At 45.1% G+C, this 14894-nt stretch overlaps 1 protein-coding gene and 1 pseudogene across 1 annotated transcript in view; one reads left to right on the top strand and one right to left on the bottom strand.

The window, feature by feature from the left end:
- Positions 1-14894, top strand: part of GatB (glutamyl-tRNA(Gln) amidotransferase subunit B, mitochondrial) — a 449912-nt gene that overhangs the window by 140058 nt on the left and 294960 nt on the right. The gene's annotated exons all lie outside the window — the stretch shown is intronic.
- LOC123763084 (uncharacterized) lies at positions 13550-14883 on the bottom strand (annotated as a pseudogene).

The raw sequence follows: 14894 nt of genomic DNA, 5'->3' as shown, positions 1-14894 counted from the left end.
TATTATTAATTTGTATCATCATATTTGCTTCATCATCTAAATGTTGACTTAGATGAGTTTCGTGTCATTTCGTTGATGCATATCAGGAACAGAATGGGTTTCAGTACCGATCCCTGCGGCACGCCACTCTGACTTATCTATTCTCATTGTTACTCTGTTGCCTACAAGGTGAGATCTTCCCTCCCCCCTCCCAGCACTTTTCCAGATGGTTCCAAAATAAGAAGGGTGGTCTGCCTGTGTGTTCCTTCATTGCCAAAAACCTTTTGACACCCTCACATAAATAGTTCCTCTACAAAACTTTGCTCGCCTGGCTCTAAAGTTTGTATAGAAACCTTTTTTGCGGGACGGTGACAAAAGCTTTCTGGCGGGTGAGGAATCCATAGGCAAACCACCTTTCTCAAACACCATTCTCATTTCTGTTTTATCATGATTGGTTCATAGTAGAAACTACAACAGGTTCGCAAGACATGATCCAAGACATGATCTCCCGCAAAGCCACGGGCTGTACTACCCAGAGGATAGGTTCGAATTCTCATCAATGCTTCTACTGATTTTTTCACTGATATATCACGTTAATATGATTTCTTTGTCCTTCATTATTCTGCACTGAAATGCATTTCAGTGCATCAATATTTCAACAAAATTTCAAATTATCCACTCTATGCACTCATTATACTTTGCAGCCTACTCATTATACAACCCGAACAGTTAGACCTGTATTCATGATACAATATTATATAAAACATATACTATTTTAATTTTCTTTGTTTTAATGTGAAAATATTTTGAATACAAAACTATACATTATTAAAAAATTGAATTGACGAAATACTCCACATTTTTTGTTATGAAAATGCAATTCATTGTATTGTTAATATTTGTATAAAAAAATTTCTTTTAATATTCGAGACAGACTAACCCTATTGAAGTTTGGTCTGTCTCGATCCATATAAAACGTCACTATTACGGTGTTTTAAATGTTACAAATGAATCAGATTGTTATTGGATTGGTCGACCCAGTAATAAATGCCTCATAATTAGTTGAGAGGACGCGATGCCTCTTCCGGCAGTGATCAGAACGCCTGGTTGATAGGGTTCTGGGAGTTCTTCTATTCCCCTAAGCCCGGCCCGAGGCCAAGCTAGACTAGTGAGAGTTTGGTCCACTAGGCTGTTGCTTGGAGCGGCCCGCAGGTCCACATACCTACCACAGCACGGTTGATCCGGCCTGTAGCTAGTTACAGCGCCAGAGCTGCTGTAATAAATCAAAATTAAATCAAGACGGAACAGTTAGATGGGATCATACGACCTGATCTGTAGTTCACTGTATTCCTGATGGGGTCATTAGGCATACAGTATCACCAGTGAATACACTGGTGAATACACAGATATACGGTGATATCTGTTAGTATCACTGAGCGGTGATATCTTAATTTGTTATTCCTTTAATATATGCCAGATGCCATTACGAATACGTGATCCCCTTCTCAACATCTGATAAAACGCGCGTAACATTCCTCAGTGACATAAAACACACGAAATACTTCTCAACACCTGACGAAACACTCGTGTATACTTTTTTAGTGGCTTTTTCGTGAGGCGTTCCGTGAGGTGTTTGCTTGATGATAGTCGACTATTATCCGGTGTAATATATCGTTAACGGCCACCAACTAACATCAACGTTGGGTAACGCGGCTGTTACTCACAAATGACCGTAATCCTGCGTTTATAATCGCATTGCTGGCGAGTGACGGATGACCGTTAGTGGCGGTTACAGTTGCGTCACTCCCCCCCTCCCCCCCTGGCGGGCTGCTGCTGCTGTCTCTTCTCAAGCAGAGTCATGGTGTCATCATTCTCTTCTCCACTGCAGTATAGGGCCATCGATCACCCGTTCTGTGTGCATGAACCTCATGTAGTCTACTGCGATATTCTTGTATTGGTAACTCCATCCAGGAAGTTTATGGAGCCTACTACGATATTCTTGTATTGGTAACGCCATCCAGGAAGTTTATGGAGCCTACTACGATATTCTTGTATTGGTAACTCCATCCAGGAAGTTTATGGAGCCTACTACGATATTCTTGTATTGGTAACTCCATCCAGGAAGTTTATGGAGCCTACTACGATATTCTTGTATTAGTAACTCCATCCAGGAAGTTTATGGAGCCTACTACGATATTCTTGTATTGGTAACGCCATCCAGGAAGTTTATGGAGCCTACTATGATATTCTTGTATTAATAACATAATCCAGGTGTCTGCTGGAGAACAAAAGTTCAGCAATTTGCCGCAAATAACTTAATTTACTGTTCTTAAACTAAATTTGTTATAATCACCATTATGAGTATTATGTAACTAGCTTGTGGTGTGACAGTTTTAAACCTGACAATAACATTATGATGCTCACAAAGGACGTTTCTATCTTTGTTTAGACATCCTGGCCTATTGTATCACCAACTGTGTAACTGTTTCATTGACTCAGGTGTTCTGGACGACATCCAGAACATCAATTTATCCAAAATTTGCTTGTCCATTTTAAAGAGAGAGAATTATCAGGGGGAAAGCGCCAAGCCATTACGACTATATAGCACTGGGAAGGGGTCAGGATAAGGCTGTGGGATGGGCCGGGGGGTAAGGAATGGTGCCCAACCACTTATGGACGGTCGGGGATTGAACGCTGACCTGCATGAAGCGAGACCGTCGCTCTACCGTCCACCCTAAGTGTAAGTGTAATTCATTTTAAAGAATGAAGAACAATTTTATTTAAATTACTTCCAAGCTACATCACTTATGAACCCATCCCTGTCCTTGTGTGGCAGTGCACAATAGAAAGTTGTTTTCACGTATTCATACATCAAAACATTGATTGTAACCATGATATATATATGTGCCAGTTTAGACCTATTGTCTTGTGTATGACCCTCAGTCCTGCGTGACAGTGAATTATCAGCATTATCCTCACTTTAATAGGACTTAATTGAAATCCTCAGATTAGGCAAAATTGTAATTAATTTTGTCAATAAAGATGTTAATAATAATATGTTTTCCTGAACAAAAAAATACAGCTGGACTCACAGAACAAGCTGTGTTTTGGCTTAAACACTATTTTATTCAGGAACTTGTCCACGGCACACAAAACGGAAGAGAGTCCTGAAAAAAGCATTACTGATAGAAACGTGATACCTCTCAACACTAACCAGAAGATTGAATTAATAATATACTATAAGAACAAGATGACTGCCAATGCAATGACTGCTCATGAAAAACTGTCTTAACACCATACAAAACCCCTTGAATGTCGTCTGTGTCGACATAGACGAATGACGTCTGTCTTTATATGCCCATTTGGGAACTGTCATCCCCAGCGATCTCAGTACAGAGGCAAGACAACACCATCCCTTTCACGGAACCTAATAAATCACAAACATACAATATATTGCCCCAGTCGTCATGGAAACAGAAGACTAGTAATCTGCAATGTGTCTATTGGCCCATTGATGTGTCAGGAGGGCGTGACCACACAGCCCCAGGGTGTGACCACACAGCCCCAGGGTGTGGCAGGAGTGTGTGACCACAGCCCCAGGGTGTGGCAGGAGTGTATGACCACACAGTCCCAGGGTGTGGCAGGAGTGTATGACCACACAGCCCCAGGGTGTGGCAGGAGTGTGTGACCACACAGCCCCAGGGTGTGGCAGGAGTGTATGACCACACAGCCCCAGGGTGTGGCAGGAGTGTGTGACCTCAGCCCCAGGGTGTGGCTGGAGTGTATGACCACACAGCCCCAGGGTGTGGCAGGAGTGTGTGGCCACACAGCCCCAGGGTGTGGCTGGAGTGTATGACCACACAGCCCCAGGGTGTGGCAGGAGTGTGTGACCACACAGCCCCAGGGTGTGGCAGGAGTGTATGACCACACAGCCCCAGGGTGTGGCAGGAGGGCGTGACCACAGCCCCAGGGTGTGGCAGGAGTGTGTGACCACACAGCCCCAGGGTGTGGCAGGAGTGTATGACCACACAGCCCCAGGGTGTGGCAGGAGTGTGTGACCACACAGCCCCAGGGTGTGGCAGGAGTGTATGATCACACAGCCCCAGGGTGTGGCAGGAGTGTGTGACCACACCCCCAGGGCGTGACAACTTGAGCCAGCGTTACAACGCTCATCGCTAATTTCCGGTTCGTGACCACTTGACCTCAGCGTTACACTTCAGACGTCTTAAGGGCTACACACCGACTGAAAGTACTTAAATATAATTTCCTGTTATATTGTGGTTTTTCGTGCACACACACACACACACACACACACACACACACACACACACACACACACACACACACACACACACACACACACACACACACACACACACACACAGGGGGCTTGTGACTGAGTGGACAACACGCTGGATACGTAATCTTTTGGTCCGGGGTTCGATTCCCGGCGCCGGCGGAAACAAATGGGCAGTTTCTTTCACCCTGATGCCCCTGTTATCTAGCAGTAAAAAGGTACCTGGGAGTTAGACAGCTGTTACGGGCTGCTTCCTGGGTGTGTGTGTGTGTGTGGAAAAAAATAATTAGTAGTTAGAAACAGTTGATTGACAGTTGAGAGGCAGAGTTGAAACAGTTGACTTGACAGAAAAGAGCAGAGCTCAACCCCGCAAGCACAACTAGGTGAAACACAGAAAGTATCCTGTAGCAGTTGTCTGACTCCTAGATACCTAATTACCCCTAAGTGAACAGAGGGCATCAGGTGGAAAAACTGTACCCAATTGTTTCTGCCTCGGCCCGAAATCGAACCCGGGGCCCTTACGACTATGACCCACGAGCGCTGTCCACTCAGCCGTCAAGCCCCCCCCCCCCCTCCCGTGTGTGAGAGAGAGAGTGCGTGCTTCGCCCGGGTAGTCAGCTTAAGCGTAAATAGCATTCGAAAGGAAAATTGACACCTCCGTCACGACACAATTTGTGAGAGCACAGACGGAGGCTGGCGTGTGGGAGGCTGATGTCTGCCTCGCTGACCACCACACGCCTCCCTGCCTCACCCGTACCAACCCGTTCTCGCACTTTCTTATAGTCAATATTGACTTATTAAATACGTGCATATGTGACATACTAATTTATTGTGAATATTTTAAGTTTATCTTGAAAAGATTCATAGAAAACACCGACCTTACCTAACCTTCCTTAGTATGTTAAGATAAGCATCTTATTGCTTCGTAATTACAATTACAAATTGTAATTACGCACTGGTCGGAGAGTGCGAGAACGGGTTGCCCGTACACACTGCCTCTCATCCCGTTCACCCTAGCCCCAACCAGGTAGTTGCTAGCAGGCTAGTAGGCTAGGTATACAGAGGTAAACCTCACTTCCCCTGTAATTACTAATTGGTAAGTGCACCCTACGTCTTTCCTGCCCCAACCATACTTCCCCCCCCCCCTCCCTCCATCAACCTTCTGAACCCAACACCTTTCCAACATTTTATTCTGAGACATTTCGGGCTAAATGTATGTAAGACAGACTATAGATAACCCGTTGTATCCTCCTTAGAAGCAACCTAAGCAATGCCTGTTTGTTGTGAAGAATGAGTTCGGGAGCGCAGTTAATATCTCTGAGGTATTGTGTCATTACAACACTGTGGCCGTGTGGCAGTCTTCAGGGGAACACCTGTGTGGCTTGAGTGCCGTATAGGCCTTACCTGGATTTCGGTAGATTCAATATACACAGTTGATATTATTCAATATATAATTGATTCAATATATCAAACAATATAGTTTGATATATTGAATCACAGTTGATTCAATATATCAAACGTTGATATGATACAGCCCAATAGGCTTAGGGTCCTGTACACCAGTTTATTGACAGTTGAGAGGCGGGACCAAAGAGCCGAAGTTCAACCCTCGCAAGCACAATCAGGTGAGAACACCTGGTCGGAGAGTCGACCATACTCTCTGGGAGACTTGAAGTATATAATATTTTGGGAATTTTTATCATGAATAAGATGAAGATAATATAAGGTATGGTAGACAGGAACATCAGTGTCCAAAAGATCATGCTGACTTCGTCAAAAGATTATGCTGACGTCACGTCATCTTGCAACTGACATCAGAAAATGGGAACGCCAAGCTTATATTTGTAGCCATAGAAAATGGTACGTGAAGCGGACTTCACAGAAACTGGGAACTAAGAATACACTTTACACTTACTTAAATATATATATATATATATATATATATATATATATATATATATATATATATATATATATATATATATATATATATATATATATATATATATAGGAATATCTCGCACGTTGATTATGTAATGTATAATAAAAATAAAGTTTTAAAAATAAAGTTTTATTTAGTTTTTATTCCGGTTTAAAAATACAGTTTTGTAGAGACATTAAATTCTGCCACAATATTTCTTAACGATATTTCCATCCATTAATATTGTACTCAGTAGGTCGTTGTCACTTAGTTTACGGTAGTTATTATTCTGGCGTCACAGTTAGTGAGAGTGACGCCTGTTACACCTCAAGCGTCACAGTTAGTGACGTTAGAAATAACTTTTTCAATGTCAGAGTAGTTAGTAAATGGAATACATTAGGCAGTGATGTGGTGGAGGCTGACTCCAGACACAGTTTCAAGTGTAGATATAATAGAGCCCAGTAGGCTCAGGAATCTGTACACCAGTTGATTGACAGTTGAGAGGCGGGACCAAAGAGCCAGAGCTCAACCCCCGCAAGGACAACTAGGTGAGTACAGTATCACTGCCAGGTCAAACCCGCGTTGGTTGGGCCACCGAGCTGTACCTCCACCTCCTCCTCGACCTGTACCTTAATGTCCCCTGCTCAAGTTCTCCCACACCCTCGCCCCAGTCTTCCATCCCCTGCTTACCTTATCTTGAGATCTTGAGGTTATCTTGAGATGATTTCGGGGCTTTTTAGTATCCCCGCGGCATGGTCCTCGACCAGGCCTCCACCCCCAGGAAGCAAGCCCGTGACAGCTGACTAACACCCAGGTACCTATTTTACTGCTAGGTAATAGGGGCATAGGGTGAAAGAAACTCTGCCCATTGTTTCTCGCCGGCGCCTGGGATCGAACCCAGGACCACAGAAGCTCAAGTCCAGCGTGCTGTCCGCTCGGCCGACCAGCTCCCTAAGGTCTTGGATTCCATTCGATTCCACTGGGGACAGTATCCAAGAATAACGTTAAATCAACGTTGAATTGACGTTTGAACGTTGAATCAACGTCATCAACGTTCGAGTTGTTCCCACCGGCTTAACTGACTCGTCTATTTTAGCGATGACGCCAGAAAATGTAATTATTATTATTATTATCACTTAAATAATAATAATAAGAGCTGTGTTTTTAAATACCACGTGGTGGCTTTTTTGAAAGTTTGGTGTTGGATGAGTTGGTAATGGTGCGAGGCGCCGCGGGGTGGGTGCTGAAGCGTTGACCTCCGTACGCACTGGCAGAGCACCTCACAGTGTGCACCACTATCAGCGGTAATCCGAGAATGTGCAGCGTTTTATCAGCGGTAATCTGAGAATGTGCAGCGTTTTATCAGGGGTAATCCAAGAATGTGCAGCGCGTTAACAGGTGTAATCAAAGAATGTGTGTATCGTTTCATCAGGTGTGGCTACTTTCCTTATGGAGGTTCCGAGGATCAATGGGTCCACGGTTCGGTCTCTGACCAGGCCTCCTGGTTGGTCGTCTGGTCAACCAGGCTGTTGGACGTGGCTGTTCGCACTCTGATGTATGAATCACAACCTGATTGATCAGGTATCCTTTGAAGGTGTGTATCGAGTTCTCTCTTTCGTGAACTCCGTGAGAGGTCGGCTAGTTATGCCCCTTATGTATAGCGGGAGATGTTATTGTTTGAGATTCAGCTACTTGGAACAAAAGTTCCAAGTAGCACGGGCTATGGTGAACCCGTAGTCGACTTACCTGGCACAGGAGCGGGGCTGTAACTGGGGCTCTTGGAAAAAAAAAGCGGGAGAGTGTTGAAAAGTCTTTGGCCCTCCTTGATGTTGATAGAATGCTTCCTCAGTATTTCACTCATTTCTCTATTGTCATCTGAAAGTTGCATCATCCTTGCGCAAGGCCCCAATGATGGATTTATTTTTTGTCCTAGTTTTTGCATAGGAGAAAAAGTATTTCGAATTCCTCTCTATTTCACTTATTTCCTTTTGTTCTCTTTGCCTTACCTGGATTTTATATGACTCTTGCAGCTTGAGCTCGATCATTGCTATTTCCCTACACAGTCCTTCCTTGTCGTTGTTGGGAGAGAGTGGAGCGCTTGAGATGTTCTAAGACGTGTTTTCTTCGCCTACCTATAGCAGGTGTAAGAGTGTGCAGGATCTTTATCCGGAGTTACTGTAAGAATATGCTGATGGTATTAGGATTAACACAAGGACATGGTAGATACAGGCTCATGGAGGGAGGGACTCTCTTATTTTGATATAGGTTCATTTGATAATCTGATATTTAATCCGACGGGTATCTACCTTCTGGGCTAAAGGAGGACCTTCCCTGGAAACACAAACCGTAACTGTCTCTATTTTCCGCTTGTTACAACTTGTAATAAAGTTGTTACATCTTGACTTAACGTGTTTATGACGTATTAGAACGTTTATGACGTGTTGATATAACTGGTTAGGTGTTAAAACTTGTTCGAATGTTGTACCAACGTCGTAGTTTCGGTATGTGTTTGGCGGGTTCAGACATGCTGCTCTGTGATGGCTTTTCTTTGGCTCAGACGGAGAGCAGTCGGTGGATAAGACAACTACTAACACTCCTCCTGACCTTTTAGTTCGACGGTGGTCACCATCCAGGGGCTCTCCCCACCCAAGTGGCAGGGCTGAGTAGATGTCGCAATTAATGCTATAATTATATACCACGAAGTAAATTACATGCCATTACAGGCCATATTGAAATAGACTGGTTGAGGTAGTTAAGAGCGACTATTGCACATGAGCTCCATACACGTGTTGGCACAGTCACCCCGACGCGCTCCCCGCCACACTGTAATTGGCAGGCAGGGAGAGGCAGCCCTGGTACACTGGAGGCTGTGCAATGTTCACTGACGGTGGCGTGACATACATGCACGCATGCCCGCACGCACACAACCGTTGAGGCACACACAGGCAAGCACATATAGACGCACAAGCACACAGACACTCAAGCACACAAGAGTCACACAAACACACATAGACACACTAGCACACATAGTCACACAAGCACACATAGGCAAGCACATATAGACACACAAGCACACAGACACTCAACCACACAAAAGTCACACAAACACACATAGACACACTAGCACACATAGTCACACAAGCACACACATAGACAAGGACATATGTAGACACACAAGCACATATAGACACACAAGGAGTTATAGAAAGACGTAGATCTTAACACAGGAAATATTAATACGATGTGGGTAATGGGAGGAAACAGAAGATCAGAACCAAATATGGTCTTGGGGGAAAAAGGTAACTTGTCATAGTAGGCAGTATTTGCACCGTTGGTTACCACAACGTAAACAACGCGACTGTTAGCTGCGAGGACAGGTGTTGAGTGAGGTCAGGCTGTGCTGACCCCCGTAAAGGCAAAAAACTGCGCACTCAATGTGCATAAACTTGAGGACACAAGCTAAATAGCAGACGAAGTTGAAGATAATTAAGCTCCTCAGACTGTTCTTGACAGACTGGAGCTCAACGCTGACCAGACCACACACTAGAAAGTGAAGGGACGACGAGGTTTCGGTCCGTCCTGGACCATTCTCAAATCAAGTCACAATCGACTTGAGAATGGTCCAGGACGGACCGAAACGTCGTCGTCCCTTCACTTTCTAGTGTGTGGTCAGATCAACATTCTTCAGCCACGTTATTGTGACTCCTCGCCTGCTTATGGAGCTCAACGTTGTGGGGGATGAGGGGTGGGGGGGGGGGAGGTAGAAGCCCCATCCCACAAGATAGTCCTGGAATCTTGTGGGGCGGATCCACACACACACAGAAGAGAAACAACAAATTATTCAGTTCTTGGACTGATGAAGACACAAGCTCTATGAGCACAACCTGTATTGCAGATATTACAAGGATATATATGAAGCTAGAGAAGCAATTTTGCATTGGGTGGGCATTCCTCTTACAAATTACCTCAAATTACAAAACCCGTTCTCTAACAAATTACGTCGCTTTTCGCTCGTATGCGCATTATTTTTCATTTAAAAATGAAAAATAATTGAAAATAAATTTTGTTTTCTTCAAAACAGCAAGTTAAGGGTCCTCTGGGACATTAGGAGGGCAGGAAGTTCTCATAAGGCTTCAAAACGTTATGAAAACCGTTAGTTGAAAGTTTCCTCTTCCAAACTTACAGACTAAGCCAGAGGACCCAAAACAGAAAACGGGACAGTACGTCACTTTCGTGAGGCGATCCCATTTTCAATTATTTTTTTTTTTTTAGCCTGAGTGCGCATACGAGCGACGTAATTTCTAAGAGGACGGGTTGGGCCAATGCCTTGATGTGAGGTTAGGTGAACTGATCACACTTTTCGCTATAGCATCTAGTATGTAGAGTGAGCTGCAACATACATTAAAGCAGTATTATACACAATGACGAATAAGACGAAGTAATATTTGTTTTGTACCTGAAGATGATTTCCAACTTCTTGGAAGTACTTTTGGCAGTGGCATGTAAACAGGAGAGGTTACATGAGGCAGCTGTAGAAACAGATTACTGGCAAGGATGCACGGAAGGACTCAGAGAGAGAGAGAGAGAGAGAGAGAGAGAGAGAGAGAGAGAGAGAGAGAGAGAGGGGTGGGTGACTATCTTGTAAAGGAGATATTGGAGATTCGGATGATTGCAACATATATGCAACTGCTGTGAGAGAGGTAGGTATGCATGCATGCATGCATAAATGCACGTGCGTTGTCATAGTGAACCAATAGAATGAACTGAAAGTGTAGTGATGGAGGCACACAACGCTGCTTCAAATGAAGGTATGACAGACCAATGGGCTTAAATATCTGTATATAATTTGATTAAAGTTTGAGAGACTGGAAAAAAGAGCAGAAGCTCAACCAACGTACGAGTAAGTGGACACACACACACACACACACACACACACACACACACACACACACACACACACACACACACACACACACACACACACACACACACACAAGACACATAAGGAAAAGGTAACCAAAACATTAGTTTTGAAAGGGCAGGGGGGTAGCTCTCTGATAAGGACAAGAGTGAAAGGGTGTTAGGGCGACCTCGAGACGCCACCCTTGCGTAAGGTACAGGTGATAATCAGGAGAAAGCACTTGGAAGAGATATAAGGGCAGATTAGCTGCTGGGTGAGATAACTGGACCATCGGGGATCGAAAACAGGCTCCTAAAAAGGAGACCGGCCTATACCAATAGGTATAATTTAATTCTAAGAATATAGTTGATTAAAGTTCATGCAAGATTTGTACCGTTGGTCGGAGACTGTTGATGTTCGGTCATTTTGTTGGCAATTGAATTGAAATGGATGACTTCGAGACTGGAAATTGATTGAATGGTCCGTGAGTAGAAGTTTGATGGATGGTCCGTAGGTAGAGGTGTAGTGGATTGATTGTCTGTGGGTATACGTGTAGTGGATTGTTCAGAAATTGAATGGAAGGTTCACGGGTAGAATGGTAAGGTCGATATTTTCTCGGGTCAAACCTTTTCTAGTTGTGAAAAGGTCAGTAGCAGATAAAGACGCGGAGGAAGAAACGCCTGCGTCAACGGCTGGACAGGCCTAACAATGGTCAGGAGTTGATGGATGAAGGTCAGGAGTTGATGGATGAAAGGAAGAATTTGGGAGGTCATAGATTAATGTGGTGTAAGGGATGGAAAGGTCAGCTGCGAGAGGTTAGCGGGAGGAGGAATGTTGGGAGTGAGGGAGTGAGGGAATGTTGGGAGGGAGTGAGGGAATGTTGGGAGGGAGTGAGGGGAATGTTGAGAGGGAGTGAGGGAGGGCGTACACTGAGTGCAGGCAGAGCTGTGCATACTACGGTACCGGGCTGGGAGAGTAAAAGAACTCTGGAAGGCGGCTACAGGTAACTACAGGGAGAAAATAAGACAAGCGGAGAACTCACGTGACTGTATGGTGACTGGGCTGGAAGCTTTCCAGGAAAGTTGACGCTTGAGGGTGCCGGCCCACGTGTTCACGTCTTCTGAACATGTTCACCGTGGGCGCCTGCGTCTCTGAACATGTTCACCGTGGGCGCCTGCGTCTCTGAACATGTTCACCGTGGGCGCCTGCGTCTCTGAACATGTTCACCGTGGGCGCCTGCGTCTCTGAACATGTTCACCGTGGGCGCCTGCGTCTCTGAACATGTTCACCGTGGGCGCCTGCGTCTCTGAACATGTTCACTTTGGACGCCTGCGTCTCTGAACATGTTCAGTCCTCATTTGACAGCGGTTGTTACATGCTCAAGAAAGTCTGTAGCAACTTTCATAACCAGATTGATAAGGTATTAAACTCATTCTTGTTACGTAATGGTGTAGATGAGAGCGGTGTGGATTATCGACGAGAAACAAGTGTGGATGAAGCGAGTACTGCCGTGGGTGGATAAAACACAGCGGCACACGAGTGGATGTAAATACACTTCGTTCTAGGGGTTCTGATAGGCACGAGAGCTCTGTAGGGCTCTGCAGTGCCCCACACGAGCACCACCACCACCAAGGATGCTTCAAGAGCTGCAAACCAAGGAGACCTAATCATAGTTGTGCTTTAGAAGCTAACTGATATAAATAGAATCACTAAGAAACTAGCTATTCAAGACTGTCACTTGCTAAGCTAAATGAATTTTTGGGTTCAGTTCCTGAGCCCATTATGTGCCGCTGTAACCTTTACCACCACCTCCCACAGAAGAGGTATGGGGTGCATAATAAATGACCCAAATCAGGCAGGTCGACGGTCTGTAGGAAGGTTCTTGGCTCCACCTCCCATCTTGAGTGACAGAAACACAGTCAACAGATAGGGTTTATCTTTTAACTTTTTAATTATGAATATTAAAATATTTTTGTCTAATAGAGTTAATTAAATGCACGTGTACATTGTACTCTTAATAGCAGACCTGAACTGAATGGTCCAGTGATGAAGTTCAAGATTTGTCGAGGCATTTGTTACTATACATCTGTGCTTAATTCCAAAACGATTTCTTACCCATATAAATGGAACATCATTGCAAAGAGATAAAGTATTTAACTAGAAAACCTGATAGGAGTGAGAATAATCACATTTATAGATAATGATCAAATGTTTTGGTGTCCTCTGATAGCTACTTAGAAATGTTAACATATGAAGTGTTATTAGAAAACAGGTTATGTAAGATAGGGGTTTATATATGCAAAGATAACACACAAATTAATAGGATTTAAAGTGAAACTATTTTAACTGTGTTCTGATTTAAATATCGTATTGTATACGAAATTATATTTATACAGACCGAACGGTAATTAGAATTTCACCTTAAGTTAGTGGGCACGTTATAATGCTCCGTTAGTTCTTGTTTCAGAGTGGGATCTCCTTAGAACTAATTATATACATAAGTAGTTAGTTTAATGAGCTTATTATGTTCAGGACTTGGTCAGCCAGTCTGTTGGAGAGCTGGTGTGGCTCGTATGGTCGCTTGCCACCTAGCGACCGTAGTGGTTGTAGCCTGAGGTGGTCCGCCGGTAGCCTGTGTCGCAGTACGGTTGTACGGTGCGCGTAGCCGTCACTGTGTGGAACTTGGGGTTGAAGACGGTGGAGGTCACAAAGTTGGTGTTGTAAATCACTCGGGTCTGGAATATGGTTCTGATCTGGCCAGACTGTTGTTGAGTCTGCACCACTGTGCGGACGATGGTGAGTATCTGCGTCTGGCCCGGGAGAGTGACCAGAGTGGGCACCACCTGCTGGCTGACGATGGTGGAGCCCACATTCTGGGTGGATATCTGGGTCTGCACCACTTGTGTGGGAACGGTCACAGTTCTGGTGTTGAATGACGGTATGGTCTGTGTGCTGAAGACGGTGGTTACCTGCTGCTGCACCTGCGTGCGTGTTATGAACTGCGTCTGCGTGTTGGTGGACACGATTTGCGAGAAGATCGTGCTGGTAATGGGAATGATCTGGGTGGAGGTGATGAATTGGGTTTGGCCTGGTTGTGTGATTGTCTGGGTAATGAAGTTGGTCCTGACTTCAGTTTGTGTGATGAACACGTTCTGGCCTGTTGTCACGAGGGTGGAGAAAGTGGTGCTAAGCAGCGTGCTGTCCACAGTACGGGTTTGTCCAGGAATTTCTATGGTGCTGGTCACTGTTTGCGACTGGAAAATGGTGCTAAATACTTGCTGTGTGAAAACAACTGTTGACACCACATCCCTGGTGACGGTGGTGGGCACCTGCTGCGACACTGTGGTGACGATGGTCTGGAACTGGACGTTGGTGCTCACTTGCTCCTGCGTCTGTGTGACGAAAGTGACCTGTCCTGGAAGAGTGATGGTCTCGGTGCGGATGTTGCCCTGGGTGCGGGTCACCGTCACCGTCTGGAAGGATGAACGAGGGCACCACTATCGTACTCACGAAGTCCGAGAAGAGAGTAGTGAAGACCTGCTGCGTGCGGAAGTCTGTCTGGGTTATGAACTGAACGTTGTTGTTGTAGACGGTGGAGGGGATTACGACCGTAGAGTAGAAGACTTTCGTTCTGTACAACGTAGAGGGCTTGCAAGGTCCAGGCCCACTCGGCACAAGGTACGACGGCTGCAAACTGATGCGTGCCCCGTATATCTGGCGAGCGGGTCTCTCAATGGTCGCCCCCATGGCGCAGCCCACCAGCAGGGATATGAGGAAAGCCCGCATCCTGCAGAAGG

The sequence above is a fragment of the Procambarus clarkii genome, chromosome 47 (genome assembly GCF_040958095.1).
Source record: "Procambarus clarkii isolate CNS0578487 chromosome 47, FALCON_Pclarkii_2.0, whole genome shotgun sequence".
NCBI lineage: Eukaryota > Metazoa > Arthropoda > Malacostraca > Decapoda > Cambaridae > Procambarus > Procambarus clarkii.
Note: the sequence above shows the minus strand (reverse complement) of the source record. Positions and strands in the feature narration are given on the sequence as shown.